A 13,436-nucleotide genomic window follows, 5' to 3' on the forward strand; every position below is an offset into this window, starting at 1 on the left:
CTTAAGCTCAATATCATATACACACACGTATTTGGTTTCTATGTATATATATAGTTATATATATACATGCATGGTTTTGGGTTTTTATGTTTTGAACACTTTTGCAAAATAATGAGATTTCACAATTGGGAAATGCAAATTGGAAAATTCTTTTTGTAACATGTTCAAAATATCATTTGCAAACATTTCTCAAAGTTTCATCAAGTTTGGAATTGATTTGTTATGTTTAAAGGAATTTACAAATTTACGTTTTCGTTCGTGCACATGTTCGTGCATGTTTTACAAAACTGATGAGTTTTCTCAAATGAGAAGTGATATTTGAAAAATTCTTTCTCTGACATGTTTATCTACATATCTAGAAACTTCCCACAAAAGTTTACTATTTTTGGAGTTGATTTACTATGCCTAATTGATTTTACAAAATCGTGTATCACAGCAGATTTTCAGAAACTGAATTTCTGTGTTAAAATATTTATTTCTCTCAACTGGAAAATTATTTTTCATAAATTCTTTCTCTAATATGTTTTTATACATGTCTAGAACCTTTCCTCAAAATTTCATAATTTTTGGAGCTGTTTTACTATTTTTAACCGATTTTATAAAATCGGATATACCTGCTTCAGTACCGTCGGTCGACCGAAATTTCCTCCGGTCGACCGAAATTTACCATCGGTCGACCGAAATTTCCACCCGGTCGACCGAAGGCTCTCTGGATGTCTCCTGAGCTTCTGACCTTGTTCGCGGTCGACAACCGCTGGAGTCCCAATGGCTCTTTTTAGAGCCGTTGAAGATGGTTTTTTGGTCTTTTGACTTGGGATTTTTGGCTGAGTTTTGAGAGGGTATAAATACCCATTGTTGATATCTTTTCAAACTATCTAAGAAGTTTTTAAACAAGTTTTAAACAAGGGTTTAAGTGTGTTTAAGGGTTTGTTTTTGTTTGTGAAGAAGTTTTCACAAGTGGAGGAGATCATCTTCTTGTTTGGGCTCCAATCTCCATCTCTCCATCTTGTCTTCCATTGAGAAGTTTTCTAAACTCTACTCTAGCTTTCATTTGTTATTTGTTAATTATCAATTCTATTAAAGCTAGTTTTATATTGAGTTTAGATTTGATTTCACTCATTGTTACACACACCCACTTTGAGCTTATTGTATTTGCATTCATAATATATTAGGGTTGTGAGAGTTGTAGCATTGAGTGTGAGCTTTTATTGTGTTCTCATCCATATTAGAGAACAATTTATATTTGTTACATTGTGAGATTGTTAGGTTTTCGGTGAGCTAGAAACCGAGTGTGGTGTGAAAGTTTTCGGTGAACTAGAAAACCGATTGTGAGGAGTGACGTTGATCGGTGAGCGTTGAAAACCGATACTGTGAGGTGTAAACGTTGTTCGGGTGAACGTAGAAAACCCGGTTGTGATAGTGGAATTCTCCCCGGGAGTGGGGAGCGGAGACGTAGGACGGAAGGTCCGAACTCCGTGATCATATCGTGTGTTTGTGATTGCATTGGCGTTCTTATTCTTGTTTTCATATCTTATATCGCCTTTGTGTATTGCTCATCATATTACCCTATCACTTGTGTAGATTGTTTATTTTACCCTTGTGTTGTTTATATATCCTTGCATATATACATATTCATCATATAGGATATATCTCTTTGTTGTTCATATTACTTATCCTAGCTCATATACATTGTTGTATTTCATACTTGCTAGGATAACTTGTTAATAAGTTTTAATTGGCATTTAATCGGATTAGATTAGCATAAGACCCTAATCACCCCCCCTCTAGGGTCTAACAATTGGTATCAGAGCTTGGTGCTCTTTGATTTAAGGTCTAATCGCCTTGAGTTAAAGATCCAAGTTATCTTTTTGTGCTAATCTTGTTTTGATTGCATTTGCATCTTGCTTGCATATTTTTACAAATTATGAATATGAATGATGCATCTTGTTTAGGCTATGATTCTAGTGTTGCTCCTAGATTAGACAATTTCCCCTATGCCCAATGGTGTGTTAGATTTAAACTATTTGTTAGATCTAAACATTTTGATTTATGGGAAATTATAGATGATGCTTATATTGTGCCCATTTTGGAGAAATCCAAGTGGAATAAAAATGATCATCGCATGTTTACTATGAACAACATTTTGTTAGAATATTTGTTAAATGCTTTTAACTCATCTATGTCTAACAAGTTTGTTCATTTTGATAGTGCTTACACCTTATGGATATTTATAGAAGCACATCAAGGAGACTTGGAGGCGATCCGACAAGCTTTGGAGGATCCCGCTTCAAGTTCATGTGGAGCATCATGCACACGGCCACTAGGCGATAGCCCTAGTGAGGTTTGCGAGTTCAAATCTATTAATGATTTACCTAATGATGAACTTGCTTGTGCTAGTGAAAAATTATTACATGCCTTTAACAAATTGCAAAATGATTTCATTAATTTACAAAGCAAGCATGAAATTTTGAAATCCGATCATGAGTTGTTAGCATCTAAGTTTGAAACTATTTCTAATGAAAATGTGATCCTTAAAGAAAACAATGAAAAATTAAAATTGGATCATGTTTCTTTAACTTCAAACGTTGCTAGTTTAACTCATGAAAGAGATAATGCCATGTTAGAAGTAAAGAACATACAAAATAATACTGCTTCCTTTATAAATGATTATTTATGTTCTACTTCTAAAAATGCATATGTGCCTAAAAATGAAGATTTGAATCTTATGAAAAATAGTATTTCATCTTTAGATTCAACTTTGAAAATATGCATTGATAACCATAAGAAACTTATGGACAAGTGTGCTAAATCTAGTAAATCACCCATACACTATGCACACTTGTATAGCAAAGTTTACAAGTGCTCCATTTGTGGTCGTAAAGGCCATTTAGCTAAATTTTGCTATGATGCACAAAAACATAAGAATATTAATCCTTCTTGTGCATCTCATCAAGTTTCTTCATCACATGTACACACACATGCACCCATTGCTCATCATAAGCATGCTCATGTGTATAGATGTGATCATTGTGGTAGATTTGGTCATTTGGCCAAATTTTGTTTTGATTTAAAGAGAGTTTCACATTTGCAAAATAATTTTAAAAGATCATCCATGTTTGCAAATGTTTCTAAAGTTTCCCGTGCACAACCGTTTGGTCAACATAAGCAAATGCTTCCTTTCCATTGTACTTATTGCAATCGGAAGGGTCATTTGAGTAATTTTTGTTATGACCGTGTTCGTGCACCATATATGCCTAAGAGGGTTCATAACCCTAAGGCTTTGAACTTTAATGATAGGGGTCATGTCCCTAAATCTTTTGGTACCAAGAGTTCTTGGGTACCAAAACAAATTTAAACTTTAAACCAAGAATTTTAGTGTTCTTACTTTTTCCTTTCTTGGTTTTAAAATTATGTCTTAAAATATTTTGATTATGAAAATAAATTTATAATTGATAAAATCTTTTGTTTTCATGATTATTTGTTTTGTTTTGATGAGAGGTTTGCATTTATATAACCCTCCGGATTTATTGGGTGTTTATTCCCAAATCATATTTACCGGATGCTAGAATGATTATATGGGTTGTAACAAGCTTAAGAGCTTGATATATTGTTGCCTCTCTTGAAATTCTTTTGTTAAAGATTTTATTTTGATTGATTGCTTTGAATTCATTATACTTCACTTATATGATGATATTTATGTGTTTGTGCTTATGGATCACCCGTGCTTATTGATAGGGGGAGCTTTCGCTCTCTTATTCTTTTGTCCCTTTTTGATGTTGTCAAAGGGGGAGAAATATTGTGAGTATATTCTTTCTTGTTTATATGCATGATATATTATACATTGTATGTTCATTTCCTTTCATGCATATATCCTTTTTATAAATTGTTTGCCATCATCAAAAAGGGGGAGATTGTTGGCCTTCTTGTTTTGATGATGTTTAACAAACAATTTACCACTAATGTTGTTTGTCTAGTATTTGTGTTTTCGTATTTATTGTAGACAAACAACAAATTTATCACTAATGTTGTTTGTCTAGTATTTGTGTTTTCGTATTTGTTGTAGACAAACAACATAGTTGGAGGATGGATGGATTGCGCCATAACGACGATATCAAATGGAGGTTGGCGGAATTGTGGAGTGAAGCAACATGCAATTCATAGTTAAAGATCAAGTTCAAGCTTCATCCGCAAGTGTACCAAGTTGAGCTACAATGAAGATCAAGATCAAGCTTGGGTAATCTAGTTTAGATTTTATATTATGTGTGTGAAGTACCTTAAGCTCAATATCATATACACACACGTATTTGGTTTCTATGTATATATATAGTTATATATATACATGCATGGTTTTGGGTTTTTATTTTATGAACACTTTTGCAAAATAATGAGATTTCACAATTGGAAAATGCAAATTGGAAAATTCTTTTTGTAACATGTTCAAAATATCATTTGCAAACATTTCTCAAAGTTTCATCAAATTTGGAATTGATTTGTTATGTTTAAAGGAATTTACAAATTTACGTTTTCGTTCGTGCACATGTTCGTGTATGTTTTACAAAACTGATGAGTTTTCTCAAATGGGAAGTGATATTTGAAAAATTCTTTCTCTGACATGTTTATCTACATATCTAGAAACTTCCCACAAAATTTTTGGAGTTGATTTACTATGCCTAATTGATTTTACAAAATCGTGTATCACAGCAGATTTTCAGAAACTGCATTTCTGTGTTAAAACATTTATTTCTATCAACTGGAAAATTATTTTTCATAAATTCTTTCTCTAATATGATTTTATACATGTCTAGAACCTTTCCTCAAAATTTCATACTTTTTGGAGCTGTTTTACTATTTTTAACCGATTTTATAAAATCGGATATACCTGCTTCAGTACCGTCGGTCGACCGAAATTTCCGCCGGTCGACCGAAATTTACCATCGGTCGACCGAAATTTCCACCCGGTCGACCTTTTCAAACTATCTAAGAAGTTTTTAAACAAGTTTTAAACAAGGGTTTAAGTGTGTTTAAGGGTTTGTTTTTGTTTGTGAAGAAGTTTTCACAAGTGGAGGAGATCATCTTCTTGTTTGGGCTCCAATCTCCATCTCTCCATCTTGTCTTCCATTGAGAAGTTTTCTAAACTCTACTCTAGCTTTCATTTGTTATTTGTTAATTATCAATTCTATTAAAGCTAGTTTTATATTGAGTTTAGATTTGATTTCACTCATTGTTACACACACCCACTTTGAGCTTATTGTATTTGCATTCATAATATATTAGGGTTGTGAGAGTTGTAGCATTGAGTGTGAGCTTTTATTGTGTTCTCATCCATATTAGAGAACAATTTATATTTGTTACATTGTGAGATTGTTAGGTTTTCGGTGAGCTAGAAACCGAGTGTGGTGTGAAAGTTTTCGGTGAACTAGAAAACCGATTGTGAGGAGTGACGTTGATCGGTGAGCGTTGAAAACCGATACTGTGAGGTGTAAACGTTGTTCGGGTGAACGTAGAAAACCCGGTTGTGATAGTGGAATTCTCCCCGGGAGTGGGGAGCGGAGACGTAGGACGGTAGGTCCGAACTCCGTGATCATATCGTGTGTTTGTGATTGCATTGGCGTTCTTATTCTTGTTTTCATATCTTATATCGCCTTTGTGTATTGCTCATTATATTACCCTATCACTTGTGTAGATTGTTTATTTTACCCTTGTGTTGTTTATATATCCTTGCATATATACATATTCATCATATAGGATATATCTCTTTGTTGTTCATATTACTTATCCTAGCTCATATACATTGTTGTATTTCATACTTGCTAGGATAACTTGTTAATAAGTTTTAATTGGTATTTAAATCAGATTAAATTGGCATAAGACCCTAATCACCCCCCCTCTAGGGTCCAACAGAAACTTGCAGGCATAAGTTGCAGACCCAGCTCTTTGCTTAAATGGGGATAGCGGAATGTCGCTCCTGGAGACAATTGGTTTTGTAAGGAGAACAAGCCGAAGAAATCGTTGCTCAGGTCAAGGCTGAAGAAGCTACCTAATCAAAGCCATAGCAACAACGCCACCAAAACAATGCTCCGCTGTCCAAGGGAAAGGAGACTTTGGTTATCGATGCCAGCACGCGGGCATCACCTACCAAGCAAGGCAAAGTACCGAATCAGCAAAGAGCGTCCAAGCAGTACTCGTTTAAAGAGGGGCATATGGACACTTTGTTTCAGTTACTTCGGAAGAACAATAAACTGTAACTTCCCGAGATCAGGAAACCGGATGAGACAGGAAAAGTGAAAGATCCTAATTACAGCCGTTATCACAGGTTTTTGGGACATCCTACCAGAAAATGCTATGTTTTCAAGGATATACTGCAAAATTTGGTGAATGCCAATGTGCTTACATTGAAGCCCGAGCAGAAGACTATATCTACTAATTTGATAGCAGTACAGTTTGGTAATTTCCCGACAGCAGCTACAAATGGAGTTATCCCCATCTATAAAGGGGAAATACACATGAAAAACACTGACCCATATGGTCAGAAAGATAAAGAGTTGGCACCCCTCACTACCTCGGAAGGGGAGATCATGTGGGTCCATCCCGATCTGGTTAAAGACCAACAGTGGACGAACACATCGTCTAGAAAAAAAAGAGGCAAGGCTAAGCCATCTAATGTGATTAGCCCCTCTATTAATGAGAATGATGATCATCTCAAACCTCTCACGGACTCAGAAGAAGAGAGGATCGTTCTTGCAACAGACCAAGGAGGCAACCCTGGCACCCAGTCAGGAAAAGCTTATCTGAAAGACTATGATCAGAATGCTCAAGAAGCAGAAGAATAGCACCAAGACGCTGAGGGTTTTGTTCCTCAAAGGTCAATTGACACAGGGAAACAGAAAGAGACCCGGTATAACAAGAATCTGCATCAAGAAGCCGGAGAATCGAATGCTCCTTTCCGATTCAATGTCATGGCACAGTTGGCCAACATATCGGCTAGGATTGCTCTTTACGAGCTCATGCGATTGTCTAAAACTACAAAGGAAGTTCTAATTAAAACCTTAACGAACACAGAAAGTTTTATTACATAAGTTACTTCGATTCCTAAAGCTTATGAAGGCCAGTCTTGTATACAGTGTCTACAAGCAGCAAGAAGTTTACCATGCATATCATTTACTTAGGAAGATATGCAGGTCAAGCACAAGCATGACAGACCTTTGTACTACAGGGTACATTGGGTCCTCAAAAATTAGTCGTGTCCAAGTTTATCTGGGTTCAGCACTTAGCATCATGCTTTACAGGGTCATGCAGGTTTTAGGGATTCTCATGCATCGGTTGAACACCACCCAGACCACTGTCTTCGATTTCAATGCTAACAATACTCGACCCCTTGGGAAGATCAAACTAAGGTGTCAAATCGGAGATCTCAAGTTGGAAGTGACTTGTTACATCATAGACGCGGACACGTCCTACAATTTATTGTTAGGACAATCATGGATTCATGGAAACCGCATTATACCATCTACCCTACATCAGATTATAAAGTATGCTAATGATGAGGGGGAAGTCCGAACCCTGATTACTGAGAAGCGCCCTTTCAGAGGGGTGGAGAACTTCCACATAGACTTTGTTTTCTACCTGTAATCTCAGGAGAAAGAAGATGTTGACAGGGGCAACGAAGCCGACATCGAACCGGATCCTGAAGAAGATTATCCATGGGAGTTGAATTTTAATGTACTGGGTCAAGTTGAGAGCAATAATAATATACCGAGTGAGAGCGAGTGGTGCATTAATGAAGATTTTATCTTGGCGTACTTGTCTGGTGTGTCCTCTAAAAATGAACAAATAGAGGTTGAAACGGATACATGTACTGACCCGTGGCGCACATTATACATGCATCACTAACATTGTCAGTTAAATTATCATTCGCTACAGATGAAGAAATGGAAGATGCCCATAAGGCTTTCTTCAAAGTCTCGTCCAAAAAGAAAGGACAGAAGCCGATCCACTTCTGTAAAGTCAAACCTGGACTACTCAAGCAGGAAAGTTCAAAAGAAGATAATGGGGTTCCTCAATTTCCATTACCATGAACCCAATTTCATCTATTTGATAAAACAAATGGGTTATAACTTTAATGAGAAGAGAGGGTTAAACTTCGGGAAAGGAAGGTGAACGCCCGTTCGAATGTCTCTCACTCCCGAAGGAAAACCTCCAGATTATTATCAGAAAACTAGAAGAGGTGTAGGTTACGTCATAACCCCTTCCCTTTCAGAAAATAAAACCGGTGACTGTCTATCAAGGTCATTCATCCGGGACGTCATCATAGGAATCCAATGTCAGCATCAGACCTTTCTTTAAAAGCCTGACCGTGAACATGGTTTTGACTAGTCACTCAGATGAAGATGTAGGGGGTGACGAAGAATTGATCGAATCGATCAACGACCCTTGGATCAAATGCCTTAACATCTTGTGGTATATACGTTTCGAACAGCGTGAGCCGCCTACTGAAGATAAAGTGATCCAGGTCAACATGAGAGATGAATCTAACCCTAAACCTATCTTCATAAGTGAAAGCTTATCACCCTCTGAGAAAGAAGATCTTATATCTCTCATTGGAGAATATATAGATGTCTTTGCTTAGAATTATGATCACATATCTGGCCTTGACTCAAAAGTAGCCATGCATCATCTCAACATTGATCCGGATGTAAAACCCGTTAAACAACAGCAACGCCGGTTTCGTCCCGAGATCATGGAAGCAATCGAGTCAGAAGTTAAAAAACTTATTGATTCGGGCTTTGTTAGAGAGTAACAACACCCTAACTGGGTAGCCAACATTGTTCTAGTGCCCAAGAAAAACGGTAAGGTCTGGATATGTTTTGACTTTCGTGATCTTAACACAGCTTGTCCAAAAGATAAATTTCCACTCCCCATCACGGACGTCATGATCGACAACACTTGTGGGTATGAGAGGATATCTTTCATGGATGGATTCTCTGGGTATAATCGGATCAAGATGTATCCTGAAGATGAAAAGCATACTGCTTTCAAAACACCATTGGGGGTATATTTCTACACAGTGATGCCCTTCGGATTGAAAAATACAGACGCAACCTACTAACGCATGATGAAGGCAATCTTTCATAAGCATCTATGTAAGAAGATTGAATGCTACATTGATGATATAGCAGGAAAAAGCCAACACAAAGGAGATCATCTTATAGACTTGAGAACACTGTTCGACATCATGTGAGCACATCAGCTGAAGATGAATCCAACAAAGTCTTTTCTTGGGGTCTCTAATGGAAAATTCATGGGATTTATAGTTACTTCCAAAGGAATTTCGCTTGACCAAGAAAAAGTACGTGCTATTCAAGACGTGTCACCTCCGAGAAACCTCAAAGAGCTCCGGTTTTCAAGGTAGACTTGCTTATATTCAGAGGTTCCAACCCCTCGGGACGTTGCCAACCTTTTTCCGAGCTCATGAAGAAAGGGGTATCCTTCATTTGGGACGGAGACTACCAAAAAGCATTGGAGGAGATTAAGAGATACCCCACTCAACCGCTCGTCCTGGTAGCCTCGATATCGGGAAAACCATTCATGCTATACGTAAGAGCCATGTACCATTCTCTTGGAGCTTTATTAGCCCAGAACAATGACCAAGGGCAAAAGCAGACAATCTACTACCTAAGTAGGACCATGATGGGAGCCAAACACTGGTACAATTCGGTAGAAAAATAATGTCTCGCCCTGGCATTCGCTGCCCAAAAGATGCGACACTGCCTGGTTGGACAAACCATTCATGTCATCTCGAAGGTAAATCTTTTGAGAGTTCTTATGACGAAACCATCCTCCTTAAATTGCCGACTAGCAAAATGGGCTATTCTTCTGTCACAATACGACATGCAATTCATGCCCCAAAAGACTGTTAAAGGTCAAGCTTTAGCGGATTTCCTAGCCGATCATCCGGTACCAGGACCGTCTAGGTTGTATGAAGACTTACCTGATGAAGCTGCCGAAACTTGTATAGCCGAAGAAGTTATGCAAGTCTGGAAACTATTTTTCGATGGTGCATCCAGAGCAAACCTCATGGAGAAATTACTGTCGGAGTAAGGGTACTAATCGTTTCCCCAAATGGTCATGTGATCCCCAGAGGATTCTCCTTGATCAAACGCTGTACCAACAATATAGCTGAGCATAATACTCTATTATTAGGGATGCAATTCACCGAAGAGCTTAACATTCGACATCTTGACGCTTACAGTGACTCTCAGCTCATCATAAATCAAGTCCGAGGAGAATACGAAGTGCGCAATGAGGATCTGCTCCTGTACTACTTCGCAGTGCTAAAGCAAGCTCAGAAGTTCAAATGTTTCTTCATTGGATATATTCCACGAGCTCAGAATGCTTATGCAGACGCTTTACCCTCACTGACAACCTCATTAGCATTGCCCCCAGGGGCTGCAACAACGATTTCTGTCACTGGACGTGAATTGCATTGTTCCAAGCTTCCTTTAGAAGAACGTTCAAACAAGACAACGACAGGATAAGTCTGTACAACCTCAATGGAGCTTGAACCCAGGGATTGACGATTCTCGTATATCGATTATGTCTTATACGGAATTTTGCCCGATAATCCCAAGGAAGCGGCCATTATCAAAAGGAAGGCCCTCTGATTTTATTACGATGCGATTTCTCAAACTTTGTATTGTAAATCACATGATGAAGTCTTACTTCATTACCTTTCTAGGAAGGAAGCGAAAGAGGCTCTCAAGGAAGCTCACGATGAGATATGCGGAGTTCATCAACTCGGGACTAAGTTGGGAGACCGCCTCCGACGAATTGGTTATTATTGACCATAGATGTTTGCAGACGCAATTGACTATGTTAGGCGCTATCACGCATGTCAAATCTACGGCGACTTCATTCATCAAGCCCCAGGGAACTTACATCCCACATCTGCATCTTGGCCATTCGAGATGTGGGAAATGGATATCGTAGGATCAATCTCTCCTCTGACTTCTAAGGGACATCGATTCATTTTGGTCGTAACCAATTACTTTCCCAAATGGGCGGAGGCAATCCCATTGAAAGAAGTCAATACTTTGAATATGATTAAATTCATCAAACATCACGTCATCTACTATTTTGGAGTCCCGAGACGAATAGTCCACGACAATGGAACACAATTTATCAGCTATGGATTTTAGAGATTTTGTGACAAGTTTAGAATCCAAAGTGTTACATCTATGGCATATTATCCACCAGCAAATGACCTCGCAGAAGCTTTTAACAAGACCATTGTGAAGCTTCTCAAAAAATTCATTTTCAAGAGTCGACGCGATTGGGTCGAAAGACTCGGTGAATGTCTGTGGGCCTACCGCACGACAATGAGGACCCCTACAAGAGCCACTCTGTTCTCTTTGGTATATGGCTATGAAGTTGTGCTGCCATTGGAAATCCAGATCCCTTCCCTGAGAGTCTCCATCGCGACCGGAATGACAGAGGAGGAGAAACATCAACTGTGCCTTCAGGAACTTGAAGCCTTAGATGATAAGAGACTCCAAGCTCAGCAGTAGATTGAGTTATATCAAGCCCGGATTTCTAAAGCCTACAACAAAAAAGGTTAAAGAACGGATTTTCAAGAAAGGTGATTTGGTCTTAGCCGTCAGACGACCTATGGTGATGACACACAAGACCAAAGGGAAATTCAACCCCAAATAGGAAGGGCCCTTCGTAATAGAATCAGTCTATTTGAACGGAGCTTATCGCCTCATTGATCAAAAATGTGACAGGCTCATGATGCCAATTAACAGAAATTTTCTCAAGAAATATTTTTCATACGCCATGAAGCCCTTTCTTCTCAATCTTCAGCCAAGCCTGGTTGGGGGTTACCTATTCAGAATTTGTTTCAGGAATAATCATTTAGTATGTCATCATGTTAACACTACACCTCTGACGATTAAAATTTTTTGGAATTATTCTAAGTAGTAATAAATAGAATTTCGCGTTTATGCTAAGTTAACATTATACCTCTAGCATTTGTAATATTTTCATTATCCTACATTGGAATTCAACAAGAGAGACGATGAAAGACAAAATGATATCATTTTCATTCAATATTGTTAACTTGATAAAAAGTAACGATAATTAAAATGAAAATGATACAAAATCATTCCCCAGCTAAAAGTAATGTAAAATTTAAGCACCAAGGCTCATCAGCTTAAGAGACATGAGCTTAGACTTGAATGCGGAAAGTTTCATTTCGTGAACTGCTCGGACTCGTCCGAAGAGAGAGACGCGGGATGCAGGCGGGATGCAGCAAAACCTCGAGATCATCGCCGTCGCAAGATGCAGAACCTCGAGATCATCGTCGTCGCCATTGAAGAATGGATCGGTTTCTTCACAGAGGGATATCAGGGAGGAGATCGGCGTCTCCTGTAGATCGATGGAGCTTATCGAGGATGCCCTCCTTTTTCTCCTCTTCTTGATCTTCAGCCTGCACTGTGCCATAGAGGAGCCGCCACTCAACTCTGATACCATGTAGACTTTTGGGTAAAATTAGGGCTTTTTTCTCACATGGAGATGTCCCTCTTATATATAAATGCATTCTTACAAGAAGGTCCTTCCAACATTAACTAATTACATTAATATATCTAAATAACTTAACATTAAATATATAATACAGCAAGAATATCTCCCAGTGTACGTAGTCTTCGTGGTGGCGCGGACATTGGCGTCGGCAGCTGATTGTGAGGCTGCAGAACACCACCAGGAAGATTGTTGATGCCGGTGGCCCTCACCTCTGCCGCCTGTATGGGCTCTGCTCACCGGCTTGTCTCCTGCAGTCATCGCAGCAGACTCCAGAGCCTCACCGATCATGATGTTGTTATTGCCGGTAGCTAGGTGCAGTAGTAGTTGCTGCCCCTTGGGCCTTGCAGCACCTCCTTCCAGCTGCCGACGTTTTGTGGCCCCGCCGTTGCGTTGCCATCGTGTACTGACCTACAACCTAATCAGATCAAGTAAATCAGCACAAGTACGCTTGAAGGCCCCCTTTAAAACAGTGTCACCGTACAGAAACCATGCGCTTTTAACTGTAAACTAATATATAAACAAACTTGGACCCATTTTCTTCGGCTATGTTTATCACTTACTGACCCCACTAAGGATCAATCTCTCAATATGCTCGGTATTTGTCAGCCTATGATCTGGAAAGTGGGTCCAGATGATTGATTGCACAAACATTTAAACATGAGTTATGAATTTATAAATTAATTGACAATAATAAAGTACTGCAACCCTCAAACCTGGCCTGCGACCTTCTCAGTGATGGCCGTGCGACCAGGCAAGTTGGTCTCACTGACAGTCACGCCGCGGTCAGCCGGAAAGTCACTTACGTCATCGTGCTCAACAAGGCCAGCCCGCTCATTACTTGTGACCGCAGACTGCAT

Source organism: Asparagus officinalis, chromosome 4, assembly GCF_001876935.1.
Source record: "Asparagus officinalis chromosome 4, Aspof.V1, whole genome shotgun sequence".
Classification (NCBI taxonomy): Eukaryota; Viridiplantae; Streptophyta; class Magnoliopsida; order Asparagales; family Asparagaceae; genus Asparagus; species Asparagus officinalis.